The 16,206-nt window shown below is 39.3% G+C and overlaps 1 protein-coding gene across 1 annotated transcript in view; it reads left to right on the top strand.

The window, feature by feature from the left end:
- The window catches only part of nsmaf (neutral sphingomyelinase (N-SMase) activation associated factor), a 75,426-nt gene that overhangs the window by 675 nt on the left and 58,545 nt on the right, over window positions 1-16,206 (top strand). The window lies entirely within an intron of this gene.

Genomic DNA, 16,206 nt, shown 5'->3' with positions numbered 1-16,206 from the left:
TGTATGTATGTATATGTATGTATGTATGTATGTATGTATGTATATATGTATAGGAGGAATTTTGACATTCTAGTTTCTAACTCCACAAAAACAAGGCAGAAAGGCTTGAAAAAAATTAGGGTGTAACATAGTCAAATGTTCTATCAAATAACAAAGTTTGGTGATGATCGGATCCGGATTCCGGATCTGGTGATCCAGAATATGCAAAAATATAGGGAAAATGTGTCAGTGTGAGGTGACAAATGAAGCTAGAGATGCACAACTAACACCAAATTGTAGCTGAATCTGTACTGATTCAGTAAGGTGTCATCAGATTTGATGTAGCTTCAAATGTTATGGAGCTAGATCGAGAAGAAAACCGCCATTACCGAAAAATCGTTTTTATACAATAACGTTTGAACTAATAAAGACATAAAAGTGATTCCAAGTTCTAGTGGTATGTTTTCATGGTCAAGGATGTCATATATAAAGGAAAGAAAAGTGTATGTATCATAGTTTTGGTTGTAACACTGAATTGTTGAATAGATCACCGTGCCAAGGAGGGAATCTCTTTAGGGTCAGTGACCCTATGGCCTTGTTTAGAGAAGTGTTTCATAAATGTTAAAAAATTCATATATTTGCAGTTTAGTTGAATAATAAATTGAATTTTGTCTCTCTCTTTTGTCTATAAGCACATGCAATATCAATATCAGTGCTCAGATGACAGTAGCTTCTGGGAAAGGTGCAAGTTGCATTAAACTGTGATGCCAAGTGCTAAGGATACATGCTATCCAGTCACAGCAGATGAAACTTTTTTTACTACTGAGCAAACATCATTGTTAGACTTTTTTAGGTTCAATGATTCCACGGCGTGTAAATGTTATGGCGTCAGTGACCCCATGGCCTTGGCGGAGGTTTGCACTGAGTGCTTCTAGTTTTAATTTATTTTTATTTATATAATAATAATAATAATAATAGCAACAACAAAAGTAATAATAACTAATATTGCTACAATATACTTTTAGCCAAACAGACAAAAAGAACCTGATAAAACAAAACACAACAGAAAAGGTAAAACCAACTAACAATGAACATAAATAAATACATATAGAAATAAATAACTTTCCTGTGAACACCTACTGACTCTTAAACCTACACTTCATCCCTATTTTATTTAAGTTTAATGACAATTTGTTTCGGTCAAACCATATCTAAGCTGTGTTTTTACACAAGAAAAAAATGAAATGCAGTAAACTGCACATTTGTGTCTTTGTTTCATGAAAATATCTAAAGAGCACATATTACACTTTAGTCAGACCTTTAAAATACTTTTGTGGACTCTTACTGTGTAATATGTTGTCAGTGGTTGAGATAGTTACTGTAGGCATCTAAAAATGCTCATAATCAGGTGAAACCTGATGGAAATCTCTGTGGTGTGTTGGTGATGTATGTATGTGCAAAATTAAAAACATTACTCCAGGTATGTTTTTGACGAGAATATAACACCATAACTTTATTACAAGCTCAAATGTTGATGTTGCATGAAAAAGGCCTTTTAATAATAACTCACTTCAAGAAATAATGGCAAAACTCACATGTAAGTAAAAAAACAAACAAACATAACAAAAAATGATTAATCGATTACTAAAATAATTGTTAGTTGCAGCCCTAGTTTGTTTTATGAGTGAGAGCATTTTACCGATTAAATATGAATAAGCCAGTTTTGAGTTTCTCAGTGCGCATGTGTTTTCAAAACTGGTGACAGTGTTACTTTGTGCACAGCAGAACAACGTTGTCAGTTGCTTTAGGCCCTAATTTTGTATTTTATTGACTGTACAGCCAGAAACACAGCACCCATTTGGTGCATTCACTGGATTAGAACAGATCAAAATACTACAGAAGACAAAGAATTTTTACTTTACAGTTTGAAGTGAGTTTTCTTTGTTTCAGAAGACTTCATACCCATTAAAATTCACTAGAATATACAAAATTTGACTTGCTCTTTTAAAACATTTTTGGGGGAGCACCCCCAGACCTCCCCATAATTAATACTGTGTTTTTACTTAACAGTTTGAAGTGAGTTTTCTTTGTTTCAGAGGATTTCATACCCATTATGAAATTCACCAGAATATACAAAATTTGACTTGGTCTTTAAAAAAATGTTCTAGGGGGGCACCCCAAGAACCCCCAGAATCAAGACTACACCCCGCTCCCCACCACCCTTTTATGTACCTTTTATGTTCAAGTTTTGAATTCTTTTTATGCTTTGTCTGTCTCTCCTTAGAGGCTATTTAGAATAGATTTGTATGCTGTATAATGTGTTTATTGTATTTACTGAGGAAAAAAGAGTGCGTGCCCCCACTACGCCACATTTTAGGGAATTGCTGCCATTGATTTTTGCCAGGAAAAAATTTCAGTGAGATGAAAATTTATTGCTTTAGCCCAGGGGTGGCCAAGTTCTGTCCTTGAGAGCCACCTTCCTGTTACTCTTAGTTGTCTCCCTGCTCCAACACACCTGAATCCAATGAAAGGCTCATTAAAAGTCTGCTAATGAGTCTTTCATTGGATTCAGGTGTGTTGGAGCAGGGAGACAACTAAGAGTGTCAGGAAGGTGGCTCTCGAGGACCGAACTTGGCCACCCCTGCTTTAGCCCATGCCTTAGTTTGAGTAACTGGGAATAGAGAATAGATGGAAGGAACCAGTTTCTGCTCTTGCTTTCGATAACAATACTTTCAAATTAAAGGTAAAAGGCTCGACTTAAACCACTTTAAAATTGTTTGATTTCATGTCCACTTTAGTGACATGAAATCAAACAATTTCATGTTTACATATGAACCATAACTGTATATAACAGTTTGACTTGTTTAAAATTTGGAACAGAAATGCAGATAAGACAAAAAAATACATTTGGCCATGTATCAGTGTTAATGTGACTCTAAATGTTCAGGACAATACAAATGTACCACTGTGAGAAAATTACATAAGTACCACTGTTATTGATTAATTTCTTCTTGGTGAATTATGCATGTTGGATTCGCGTTTCAGAGCCTTTTAAATTCTTCCTTGAGTCACCTGATCTCTGTGGAGGCATTAAATTTCCAGAGCTCAGTGTAGTTTGACACACTCTTCAGTTTGTCTAGGAAGTAGCATTACTCAACTCTGAGCAGTGGAGGGAAAAACTATCCCTGCACGAGCTGTGGACATGATGTCTGCAGACCCATGCTTAACCTCTGATTCATAGATTAATGTCTAAGTCTTCCATAAAAAGAAAGATGTTATGTCTTTGCCTCTGATTGTTAGCAGACCAGCAGAATGGTGATAGTATTTGTTATATTTTCTGATGATCAGGGTCCAGATGCAGGAGTTAATTTCAGTAAATTCCAAACCTGCTCCTGGCTTTTCATCCTGCACAATATATTTTAAGTCCATCACTGCTGTAGCCACACCCCCATTAGCTGGATCAGATGTAGGGCTGCTCGATTATGGAAAAAAAATCAGTATCACAATTATTTAGGTAAATACTGAAATCACGATTATTTTTTATTTTTTAGTTACACAATGCATTTATTCAGCATTTCTCTCACTCTAAAAAAAAAAAAAAAAAAAAAAAAAAAAAAAAATTGTTATAGACAATGTGTGCAAAACCTCCAAATTGAAAATGTACTGTACCTTACCTGTATAAAACATAAAATGAATAAAATATTAAAATATCATATTATATATTATTTTTCTGTTTTCCTCTCCCTTCCCTGTTGTCACTGACCAGTTGGTCAGTGTCTTTGGGCATCTCCCTGACTTGTGCTACTAGGACATAGTGCGGCTGCATTGTTTTTGTTTCAATTTATGTTCATTAGTTTATGTTTTTGTCATCATTCCCTTGACCATGTCTCCTTATCTCCTTTTGGAGAAATGTATCCGTTCATTTATTGTTAAAATATAAAATGAAACAGCTTTTTAAAAAATAATAAAATAGTTGCTGTTGAAAGAGCCTTTTATTTAGAAGCAGGTGATGTTATGCTGAATTCTCGGGACCAGATGAAGGTCTCTTCTGCAGCTTTGAACTCTGGTGGTGTTGCTGAAAAGCAGAGGTGTTTTCTTTCAACTGGACGTGGTGTTCAGCTCATCAATGGAAGTTTGGTTGTCTGCACAGCAAATGTTCCTGATTAGGACAAATAAAAAGATTTCTTTAAATATAAAGAAACACTAAAAAGTTTATATATAAAAAAGGGAAAAAAAATGGGGGAAAACGATGGGGAAAAAAAAACCCGCCCGAAAAAATAAGTTATTTAAAGTTAAGCTTTTGTGATGTCTGAAAAAAGCTGTAGCTTTATTTGGTAAAAATAAAAAAGACTGAACCATTTACAAATTAAAGCGTTCACTCAGATCAACTGTGCTAAAAGGCTAAGCTAATGTTAGCCGATCATTAAACCTTCACAGCAGTTCAGTAAACGTCACGTTTTATTTTTACATTATTCTCACCTCGATAAAGCTGCAGAACTAAACTCAGTTGGGCAAACTGGGACTTCGCATATATCCAAAAAAAGTGGGAGATTTTGGACTGAGTGGGTTTGCTCCATCACCCCGGCTGCCTGCCTCGCTCTGCCTGATGATGATGATGCCTGAAGGCCGGCTTCTCTGTGCGGATTGGCTCGCTGTCGCGGTTCGATCAATATCCCACCAAGTCGTCAGTCCTCCCTCGGTCGGCGTCACTCTGAAAAGTAGCTGAAAAAAAGCTTCTCCCAGCAGAGTGATGGGAGAATCGTTCTACTGCTGTTTTTTAAAGTTTTTTGTGGTTCAGGCGACGCAAATTCAAGAAAGCGATCACTGAACTTTTTTCAGGTTGTGGAAACAGCCAAAGTGTGACGTAGCAATCCTGCCCCTTTGCTGTTTCCGAAGCGACGCGTCTGACACCGTGCGTCTTGGGACATGTTGACAGATTGGCCTGATGAAAGGCCCTTAAATTATTTCACTCGATTATACGAGTTTGGAGATCGTTTGATACAAATATCGATATTGCGATCGAAATTCGGTTAATTGCACAGCCCTAATCAGGTGTGTTTTATCACTTAGGAGCTGGGATGTAAAATGTCCATATGACCAGGGCTTATATATTAGGCTTATGTAATTAGGGAATAAACCTGTTGTGTCTGATTTGCAGACGTTAATGCTGGATTTTACGGTCGCAAATTAAGTTTTAGCAGTGACGCGTTAAAGGTTCTTCCCATTCTAATCCAATTCCATCGTTTGCATGAAGGATGCACCTGATGTATCCATCGTTTTCAAGGAAAAGTAGTCTGCATTTATTGACCGCAATCCAAGGAGTCTTCGAAATGAGAATGCCCCGTCATGCCACTTCATGACGCATGCAGCCATAGAAGGGTGCAACCCCTGAATTGGGACACAGCTAGAATTAAACTCCGTCTTGTCCTCCATTACGAAAGATAACTCAGCGGTTGGCCAGCCACCATAAAATATTGTTCACACAGCTCAAAACCTAAATAATTATTGTTGCTTTCTGTGAGAGTGAATGTGCTGCCTTCCACTGGAGTACAGCACATACAGTGAGGAAAATAAGTATTTGAACACCCTGCGGTTTTGCAAGTTCTCCCACTTAGAAATCATGGAGGGGTCTGAAATTTTCATCTTAGGTGCATGTCCACTGTGAGAGACATAATCTTAAAAAAAAAAAAAACAATCCGGCAATCACAATGTATGTTTTTTTTTTTTTTTTTTTGATAATTTATTTGTATGTTACTGCTGCAAATAAGTATTTGAACACCTACCAACCAGCAAGAATTCTGGCACTCACAGACCTGTTAATTTTTCTTTAAAGTAGACCTGCATTGCATTGTGGTCAGATCTCAGAAAGAAATAGCTGATATGTATTTATAAGACCCTTATGAATGCAGTAAAGTAAATCTGCAAGCCCAAATTTTTAATCTTCGTTTAAAAATGACAAATTTGCAGCTAAAATTTGGCTCTCCGTGAAAACTGTTTGTACATCCAGGACATTACAGTGACATGAGGGAGAAGACGGAGCGCTAGCGCCTTCAGTCCGATCCCGCATTAAAATTGATTTTATCTGTTAGTAATGTTACTGTTATACACATCCTGGTTTCAACATCCAAAAGTAAGCTGCAGTGAATGCAAGATACAGCTCTGCATGCTCAGATCAGCGCCGACATCGACAGCGGCAATGTTCTTCCCCGATGCCTTGCTCTCGCTGCCTCCGATGCGCTTGCCGAGTCTGCAGGCTTGGTAAACGCCACAGTGGGCCACTCACGCTGCCCCCGTGTCTGTTGTGTAGAGCTGCGGCCAACTCCGGCGCCACCTTCCTGTCTATTGAATGGAGGTGCGGCCAACTTGGCAACAAGTCCAGAGACTGCGCTCGCTGTTTTGATGCGGAGCGGCCGGCCGCCCGCAAGGACAGACTTCTTGCGGAAAAATCCGCAGCGCCGCACGGCCTCGGTAATCGCAGCCACAGAGCTCCGTGGCCACTGAGAGAGGTTTGTATCTTTTGAAAGACTTGGATTCTTTGCGGGTCCCGCCTCCGTACCCCGCAACGGTAACACCGGAGGCTAAAGACAGTAGATTTTCAATGCGACACCACTCAATCAAATGGGCGTATGGAAAAAGTCCCCAAAAATAATTTTCAAGAAAAAAATAAAAGAAATGTGAAAAGACAATATGAAGTTTTAAAAAAGTCGATCCTTCCATATAAGACAATAAAAAGGTGCTTTTGTAAGAGATGCAAACTGATGTAAATCCACAAATTACAGTTGGCGCGCGCAATGAATGCTGGGATAGGGTCTTCTCTTTTTTTTTTTTCACAATTGTATTTATTGAAGTTTTTAGTTTTACAATAGGCAAAAACAGTATACAGAGACAGTATATACACAAAGAATATGAATAATAATAACACAACAAAACATAACCCTCCCCTCCCCTACACTCAAAAAAGTTAGTTTCTACATATCAAAGTCTTTTACAAATCGTAGAAAGGGCATCCAAATATCTTTGAAGTCCTCTATATTTCCTTTGGCCACATAGGTTAATTTTTCCAGAACCAAGTTGCTCGATGTCAGGTCCATCCATTGCTTGATCCCAGGTCTCTCAGTGTCTTTCCATTTCAGAGCAATTACCACTTTTGCTTGTATCAGGCTAAAGTTGATAAGTTTCCTCTTCTTTGCATCACATTTAAAGTTAGTGGGATATATTTGTAGTATACACAATTTTTTTTTTATATATATTTTTTTATTAGGAAGTAAGGCACAGGAACTGATGTCAAAATGATAATGATCAGATCACATCTGCAATGCAGCTGTCAATAAGCACAAGCAGTATAGTAGAAATACTGTGCATCACATTGAATGAAAAATAATGCATATGATAATCTGCCTCCTAAGGTTTTCTGTTTGAACAGGAACCGGAACATGAAAAGGCAAAACAAGCGAAGTAAAAATAAATAAAAATACCATCCTTGTAAAGATCTTTAAAACGTTTCAATCCTTTGTTGTGCCAAGCAAAAAAGGTTGAATCTGTAATCGCAGGTTGAAATAAATGATTCCTTAATAGAGGAGTTAAAGTAGAGGTAGACTTGAATTTGAAATGCCTCCTAAATTGATACCAAATTTTGAGTGTGGAATGAACCGCTTGGTTATTTGCAAAGCCGGAGAGATTGGATGGAATAGAAGAGGTAAGCAAAGCGATAAGGGAGGATGAATCACAAGACTGTGCCTCTAAACTGCACCATGGCAAATCTATTGATCTGAACCAAAATGAGGTCTTGTGAATATGTGCAGCCCAATAATATAATTGGAAATTTGGAAGAGACAATCCGCCATTGAATTTACATCTCTGAAGTGTGGATTTGCGGATTAGTATACACAATTTATCATCAAGGGGAATTTTACAATCAATTATATCAGAAATTATTGTAGTTATTTGTTGCCAGAAAAGAATCATTTCTTCACACTGCCACATGCAGTGATACAGTGTTCCCTTTTCTTTACCACATTTTATACAGTCATCAGGATTATTGGGGTTAAAATGGTTCAATTTTACTGGAGTGATATACATTCTGAACAACCTCTTGTACTGTAATAGTCTGAATCTTGTATTGACTGTTTGTTTTTGGGCACTTAAGCAGGTATTATTCCACGCTTCAACAGTAATGTCACTTTTCATATCAGATCTCCAAGCTTGCAAATATGAATTACTGCTGTCCTTCGATGCTTCCAACAAGGTATTATAAAATTTGGAGAGAAGGCCTCTATTCTTATTATTCACAGCACCACAACTCCACCGCGACGCGCGGAATTCCTCCGCACGTCTGTCTCAATGTGCTGAAAAAGTGCTGATGTCCACGTCTTCCGCAATTCCTGTGCTAGTCAGAGGACGTCCCGGATAAAACACAGCGTCCAGTTTGGAAATGAACGGCACATTCCACTGTTACAGGAGTTTTTGTCATGGAAAGAGGAGCGGAGGAATTCCGCGCGTCGCGGCAGTGCCGCATGGCGCAAAACAACGCCGTGATGAAGCCTCACAGGACATGTTCTGGCATGTCCAGGCTCATCCACAATTTCTCGGTTGGTCACACGACTGAAAACCCACCGACAGCCATCTGAAAGCCATCTCAAAGCCGTCCTGTGAGACCAACACGGAGGTGGTTTTGTGCCGCGCCATGAACAGCACGGTGGCGCATCTGTCCGCTTTTCTTTCCATGAAAAAAACTCCTGTCACAGTGGAATGTGCCGAAAAAGTACTGATGTCCACGTCTCCTGCCATTTTTGTGTAAGTCAGGCGACGTCCCGGATCAACAAAGCCTTCACGTTGGAAATGATCTGGTTGTTTCAGCGGGGTTTCAGCCTGTCGATTGGCGCTCGGAGCGCGGCGCGCTCTCAGCAGCTGTGGGCGGTCTTTAAACCGGCTGGAGCACTCCTTAATCTGTGTAATCCCCATAAAATCGTCCCTCAAAGCAATTTGAATTTTCCGAATGGAAACTGTGAGGTCTCTCACAGTTTCTGGAAAAAATTGATGCAGCAAAGCTCCAAATCGTTCAGACATTTATTTGCAATAAAAATCCGACGAGAGGGGTGGACCACTGCTCACACAAAGCCTGCTCACAGGCGAATGACGCAACCGACAGGCGTGAAAAAACTCACGCATGCGCATGAAGGTTCAAGCTTGGCTGATGCAATCACATGTAGATGAGATTATTTAGTGTAAAGTAACAAATGTTAGCAAATACTGGAGACAAGGTGAAGGATGTCACTTACTCAGTTGTAATTGTAGTCCCTTTTCCAAAGTGATAAATGATAATTTTAGTCCACAATCCCCATTGCCGTCTTCACTTTCCTCACGTATTCTTCCGCTTCTTCTTTTGATCTGAACACAACACGTCTGTTGTTGTGTGTGTGTGTGATGATGAGCTGGGCTGGGTATATAATTCCGTGGCGGATGTTCAATGCACGAAGCTCGGCTTTAACTCCGTCGAAGCGCTGCTGCAGCTTGCGGGTCTCTGGCGATATGTCATGGAACAGGCTGAGTCGATGCTCCCCGTAAAACACTTCTTTCGCCCTCTTGACTGCGGCCACGGTGGTCTCACGATCTCTGTAGTTCAGGAACTTCATGATCATCACTCTTGGCGTTGTAGCTCTTGGGTTGAATGGCCCAATCCTGTGCACCCTCTCGATAATGGGGGGCGATGAGAAACAATCACCGAACATATCCTTGAGCCATTTCTCCAAGAACCCGCACACGTCTTTTCCTTCGGATTTTTCTGGTAATCCCACCAGCCGGACCGTCTACTTTTGTCCTCCAAGTTGGTTATCTTGGTGCACAGATCTTTAACAGTTTGTTCAAGTTGAGCAACTTTTCCCTTCACAGAGTTCACATCTTCTTCGGCTTGCGATATCCGCTCTTCTGCCTCATCAATCCTTCGTGAATGCGCTTGCAGATCCACTTTTATGCTTCGGATTGCTTCCAGTGTGCCGGTAGATTGTTTTTCTATGTCGGTCCATAGTTGGCGAATAGTGTCAAGAATTTCAGTGTTGGTTGTTCCATGACTCTGGTATTCAAAGTGGGCGAGTTGAGGCGTCTGCGTCGTGCTAGCGGTAGTTGTAGCAGTGCTAGCTTCGGTGATTGTCGGGGTTGTTCTTGCAGGTTGCTGTCCAGATTTAGCAACTTTCTGAGGCATATTCAATGGGTAAAAAGGCAGTGTAAGACTAGCTGATAGTGTTGTCCAGTCAGGAGAGAAATAAAATATTTATATCAAGGATTCAGGTGCGAGCACTCTCACGTGCGACTATCTACCAAGACGCCGTAACTGGAAGATAGGGTCTTTTCTTTGACGTCTCGGCAATGTCCCGGATGTGCTGACAGTTTTGCAGAGGGCTAAATTTTAGCTGTAAATTTGTCATTTTTAAATGAAGATTTCTCTGTTGAATAACAGATCTGGGCTTGCAGATTTACTTTACTGCATTCAGAAGGATCTTATGTGTAAATATGTCATTTTTGGTCCAAAGATCTGACTGCATTTTATTTCAATGCAGGTCTACTTTAAGAAGCCCTCTTATTCTGTACTCTTTACCTGTATTAATTGCACCTGTTTGAACTTGTTACCTGTATAAAAGACACCTGTTCACACACTCAATCAATCACACTCCAACCTGTCCACCATAGCCAAGACCAAAGAGCTGTCTAAGGACACCAGGGACAAAACTGTAGACCTGCACAAGGCTGAGATGGACTACAGGACAACAGGCAAGCAGCTTGGTAGAAGACAACAACTGTTATGATTATTTATTAGAAAGTGGAAGAAACACAAGATGACTGTCAGTCTCCCTCAGTCTGGGTTTTCCATGCAAGATCTCACTTTGTGGGGTAAGGATGATTCTGAGAAAGCTCAGAACTACACAGGAGGACCTGGTCAATGACCTGAAGAGAGCTGGGACCACAGTCACAAAGATTACATTAGTAACACATGATGCTGTCATGGTTTAAAATCCTGCCAGGCAGCAAGGTCCCCCTGCTCAAGCCAGCACATGTCCAGGCCCGTTTGAAGTTCACCAGTGACCATCTGGATGATCCAGAGGAGGCATGGGAGAAGGTCATGTGGTCAGATGAGACCAGAACAGAGCTTTTTGGAATCAACTCCACTTACCATGTTTAGAGGATGAGAACAACCCCAAGAAAACCATCCCAACCGTGAAGCATGGGGGTGGAAACATCATACTCTGGGGGTGCTCTTCTGCAAAGGGGACAGGACGACTGCACCGCGCGCACACACACACACACACACACACACACACACTGTTCTTTTTTATTAATGGAAACACCACATTTCTAATGTGTAGTCAAACCAGGTCTAAATCATGTATTCCTTAGATTGCACCTGGGAGTCAAAACCCTTTTTAAAGTTAGGGGAGCAATACTGAGTTGGGGGGGGGGGGGGGGGGGGGGGTCTAGGGGATTTTCTAGAAAAATGCTGCAATTTGGTGCATCCCCATGCATTTTAACAGAGATATACCCCAATGTTAACTTGACTACAAATTAGGGTTAGGGTTATAAGATCTACAGTCACAGCAAAATATCTAATTTAACACAATTTTCCAAAATAAGTAATTAAATAAAAGTAAGTGTAATTCATTGCTTAACAGTGTGTAATTCTCTTTCTGAAGAAAAAAAATACATAATACAATATTCTACAATCAAGACATTAAAGAACACATTACCCATCTTATATTCAATGTCATTCGCTAAACTCAGTCCATATTAATGACAAACAGACTTTCAGAATATTACTCCCTTAATCTACAACTTGTAGGTTAAGGGAGTACTGTACTGTCTTATGAAGTAATATAAAATAAAGTCATAATAAAAATGACATTTTATAACCCTGTATTTGAAAAAAGAAGGCAATTCCTGTTATATCTTAACAATATTAGACAGAATAAATCAATGCAGTATATTTGTTTGTTAAAAAATAAGGAAAAAGGTTAATTCATATTATACACTCTCTACATTCATACCATAATAGCCCTATTCCTTTTCTGTATACTTTGTAATTCTCTGTAATATTGTATAGTTTGTATAGTCATCTTCTATCTGTCCCCCAGTTCCTGCGACTACAAAGACACACCATTTATTAGGTAATTCTAAAAAGCAAATAGACAAAACAGGAAAAAAAATGTTGTAAAGGTTACTAAAATTTAATTACATTTTAGTTAAAGAATTTGCTTGTAAAGTGGCTCCATAAGCTCACCTTCACTAACATCCTCATTGCTTGTGTTCTTTTATGGTTTTGTTTTTGTTTTTGTTTTGTTTTTGTTTCTTTTTATTGTGTTTTTAAATTTTTAATTAGATTTTCTCTGTTTTTATTATGCTGTGTGAAGCACCTTGAGGCAATCTCATTGCGAATTGGCACTATATAAATGAATAAATTTGATTTGATTTGACAGGATGAGGGACCAGAACCTGGACCAGCACCTCCTGCTTTGTCTGAAACTAAAGGTCATGGGGTTCATAATGTTAATATTACATTCTGATAATACATTTTTTTTATTGTAAAAAGTTTAACCTATTTGTGTGTGCATGTGCTTTTGTAGGCAGGTGTGTGTGCAACTGGACTGTGGTCATATTATATCCCACAGAAGACAGGCAGGTTAATGCATGTTTTTTTTTTTTTTTTTGTCCTTGTAATAAAACAGACTTTGCCAAATCTGCGCATATATAATGAAAGGGACAGCGCTAAATGCACGCAGTTATTTTTAGCATTTGGGTAATTGATTTGCCATAAATGCGCTAACAACCAGTGGAAAGTCAGTGGAGACTGGGTCAAGACGTTTGATTTTCTTGCAGCAGAAGTAAGCTGTCCTGCTCCTGTCCTGTGTCATCACAGCAGCAGCCACGCGCTGCCCTGTGTCCCCCTCCCTCCCTTCCACGTGGACTGTGTGTCCCGTGTGGGGGGAGTTGAGCAGAGCTGCGGCTGTTTGTTTAGTTATTTTGCCACCAAAACCGGCGTGGGATTATCGTGTCTTTCTCTGTTAAACTGTGACGTTTATATGTCCTCAGTGCTGATATTAGCAAGTTTCCTGCGTGCACGTTGATAGTTTTCGAGCTCACCTCTCTTCTCAAAGAATTTGGTTAGCAGCTATTTTCCCTCATTTACTTTTCTTTTGTCTCTTCTTTTTTGAAATCCGGACTTTGATTTTTTTTTTTTTTTTTTTTTTTAGTAAAGACATGTCTTATTTCAGCCTAAAAACCTCTCCTCATGCTGTCAGATCCCGTTTGGGATGTGTCTGTGTTTGGCAGCGTGTGCCGCCTGTGCGCCTGGACTAAACCATTGTACAACTGTGCAGGGGTGGAAGGGCCCTCAGAGATCTCTCAATATTATTGTTAGAGCAGAATTATGTTTCGCAACATTTATACATTCATTCTAATTATATTCTTTTACAACATGAATTGTATGGACATTAATAAAATGCAACACAAAAATGTATTTAATGTCAGTTTTTTGTGGGCCCCCTCCCATGCTCTGGGCCCTGGGTACATAGTACAGACGGTTGCCCAGTTCTGGATCACCTTTTAAAAAGTCCCGCTATACGGAGCCATAATGCAACTGAATGTCCTTTAATTGTGTATTGTTGTATTGGGTATTTGGATGTTATTTAGCTGAAAAAGTCTGGGTGGAGTAGCGCTTCTACTTAAAGTGTGAAGCCACATTATGTGTGGTGCAAACATTTGCCAGAAATGGATCACTTTTGCCGGTTCCGGATCACAACACTCTGTCACTTTGGGGGCATTCCTGGCATCTGGCTGGAGCCCTTCTAATGCAGAATGATACACACTGTGCCCAAGAATCTGTTTTGAACACAAAATGACAAATTATACTTATTAAATGAGAATTTACTTAGTTTCAAAAGGCACTGTTATACGTTTTATGAGCAAAAAATGCAACAAGTGTGGAGGTGAGATTTCTCCCAAATTAAAAAGTAAAAGCCCCCACATTCATGCCCATTCGTGATTTTGAGATGACCCCCAAAGTCCACATGACTCACAACTACAGACACGAGGCTGCTGCTTCAGTGATCCACAACCGGCAAATTTTCACGTCGGAGATAAATGCGCGCAGCAATTAAACAGCAAGGCATAATACACTGACATTTTCTACCCAAGTAAGTAAGTATTTTCCCACTCTAGAACCGAAAACACCGAATGGCTTTCCATTGGTAGCAAGTATTAGCTTATTTGTGCTGATTACGAGAAATGGTGGTGCAAAAACTGCAGCAGTGATCCGGAACTGGGCAAGTGACTGTACCCTTTACCCCCCCAGTCCGACGCCCCTGGTGGACATGCACCTAAGATGAAAATTTCAGACCCCTCCATGATTTCTAAGTGGGAGAACTTGATTCATGAATGCATGATTTTTCAAATATAAATCGTACCAGAGTATAAACTGCAGGACCTCCCAGATTGGTTAAAAAAAAAATGCGAGTTGTACTCCGGAAAATACGGTATATTGTGAAAAGTAGTTAGGATGGATGGAATCATAGCCTAATATGTAATTAACTCTGCATATGTAATCTCTTCTGTGTGGCAAAAAAAGTTTCAACCCTAGTTGAGGTGAATCATCATTGCAGTCTAGTAGATTGTAAAAAAAAAAAAACCTGTGCACTTTGGGAGGAAATCACCAAAATTTGGTTCCTAGTAGATCTTGGGTGTTCTTTTCAATAAGATGTTGAAACACTTGATCCAAGCACTCTAACCCTGTCAAAAATGACATTTTTCCAAATGATCACCTAAAAATTGACATTTTTTCAAAAGTTTAGATTGTTGTTTTAGTTGCATAAAATATCTTTTAATATACTTTTGAATGTAAAACAGATATTATAAACAATACTTGACATTAAAGGCCTGAATATGCTCTTTTCAAGGTGTCGTCCTTTCAGCTGCTCCCATTTTGTTTAGAGTCATCACAGCGGATACAGCCAGATCCGCATTGGAATTTAGCACAAGTTTCACACCAGATGCCCTTCCTGACGCAACTCCAGTTTTACCTGGAGAGAAACACAGCCCCTGGTGTTTCCGAAGAGGTCTCCCATCCAAACCATAGGAAAACCAGGCCCCTCATTGCTTAGCTTCTGAGATCTGAGGGGACCAGACTGGCTGTGCATGCTATTTTCAAGATGGCTGCCATTATTCTGTAAAATTATGCAGTTAAGGCATAATGTTGATCTTGGTGTTAAAATGTTTATTTTTGGCTTGCAATTTTGACAAAAATAAAGAATAAAGCTTTTAATTGGATTATCAGCGCTAAACTGCATTTTTTGAAAATCTCTGCCTGACTTGACTGAATGTTCTTTATTACCAAACAAAACTCCTGTGACTACTGAAAGAACTAACATGGTATCTGCTTTCCATGAAAATTATTTTTTAATTAAATTTACTTTATTATTATGGTACACTGCCCAAAGTATTAAGGATCATAAAAGTGGGTCAGTGCTACATGTATTAAGTGCTTTATCTGTTTTGAATCCATGACAAAATCCCAGCGGACAAAATCCCAACCCCTTATTACAAAAATGGACAAAATTTCAGTCTCATTCCAAAGTCCCATCTCACATGAACCCTAACCCTACATTAATGTAGTACACTAACCCTAACCCTATTATATTTTATATTTCTTCATGAGACTGGGATTTTGTCCACTGGACCAGAGTAATTGGTAATTACTCCACTGAGTCTAAACACTGGCCTCACACATGGCTTCCTTCATATGTTGCTTCATGCTTTCGCTCAAAGTAACGCCAATAATATTCTAGGATGCACAATTTGCACATTTTCCTGATGTTTCGCATTACCTTTAAAGAGCTTCTAAATGCACAGAATTCATATTCATTGTCATAATCAGACATTTGACCATGCTCCAAAACAGCTATTACCTTGACTTTATATTTCTTGATGTGGTCACGAGGGCTGTAAACATGATGTTGATGTGTTTCATATTGGGCCTACCTATGATCAAGCAAGTGTGGGGTCTTATCTGTATGATTTGTATGATCATGCATTGCAGTGTTTGGGGAAAAACTTAATTTGGCAGATAGGCTTTAAGAACTCAGTGCATTTAAATAATTTGGTCCATGCTTCTGTCAAAACTGGCATACTAAGTGAAAATTCTGACATCAAGATCAGCACGTTATCTTATGTATTAGCAAACTTATAGAA

The sequence above is a fragment of the Thalassophryne amazonica genome, chromosome 1 (genome assembly GCF_902500255.1).
Source record: "Thalassophryne amazonica chromosome 1, fThaAma1.1, whole genome shotgun sequence".
Classification (NCBI taxonomy): domain Eukaryota; kingdom Metazoa; phylum Chordata; class Actinopteri; order Batrachoidiformes; family Batrachoididae; genus Thalassophryne; species Thalassophryne amazonica.
Note: the sequence above shows the minus strand (reverse complement) of the source record. Positions and strands in the feature narration are given on the sequence as shown.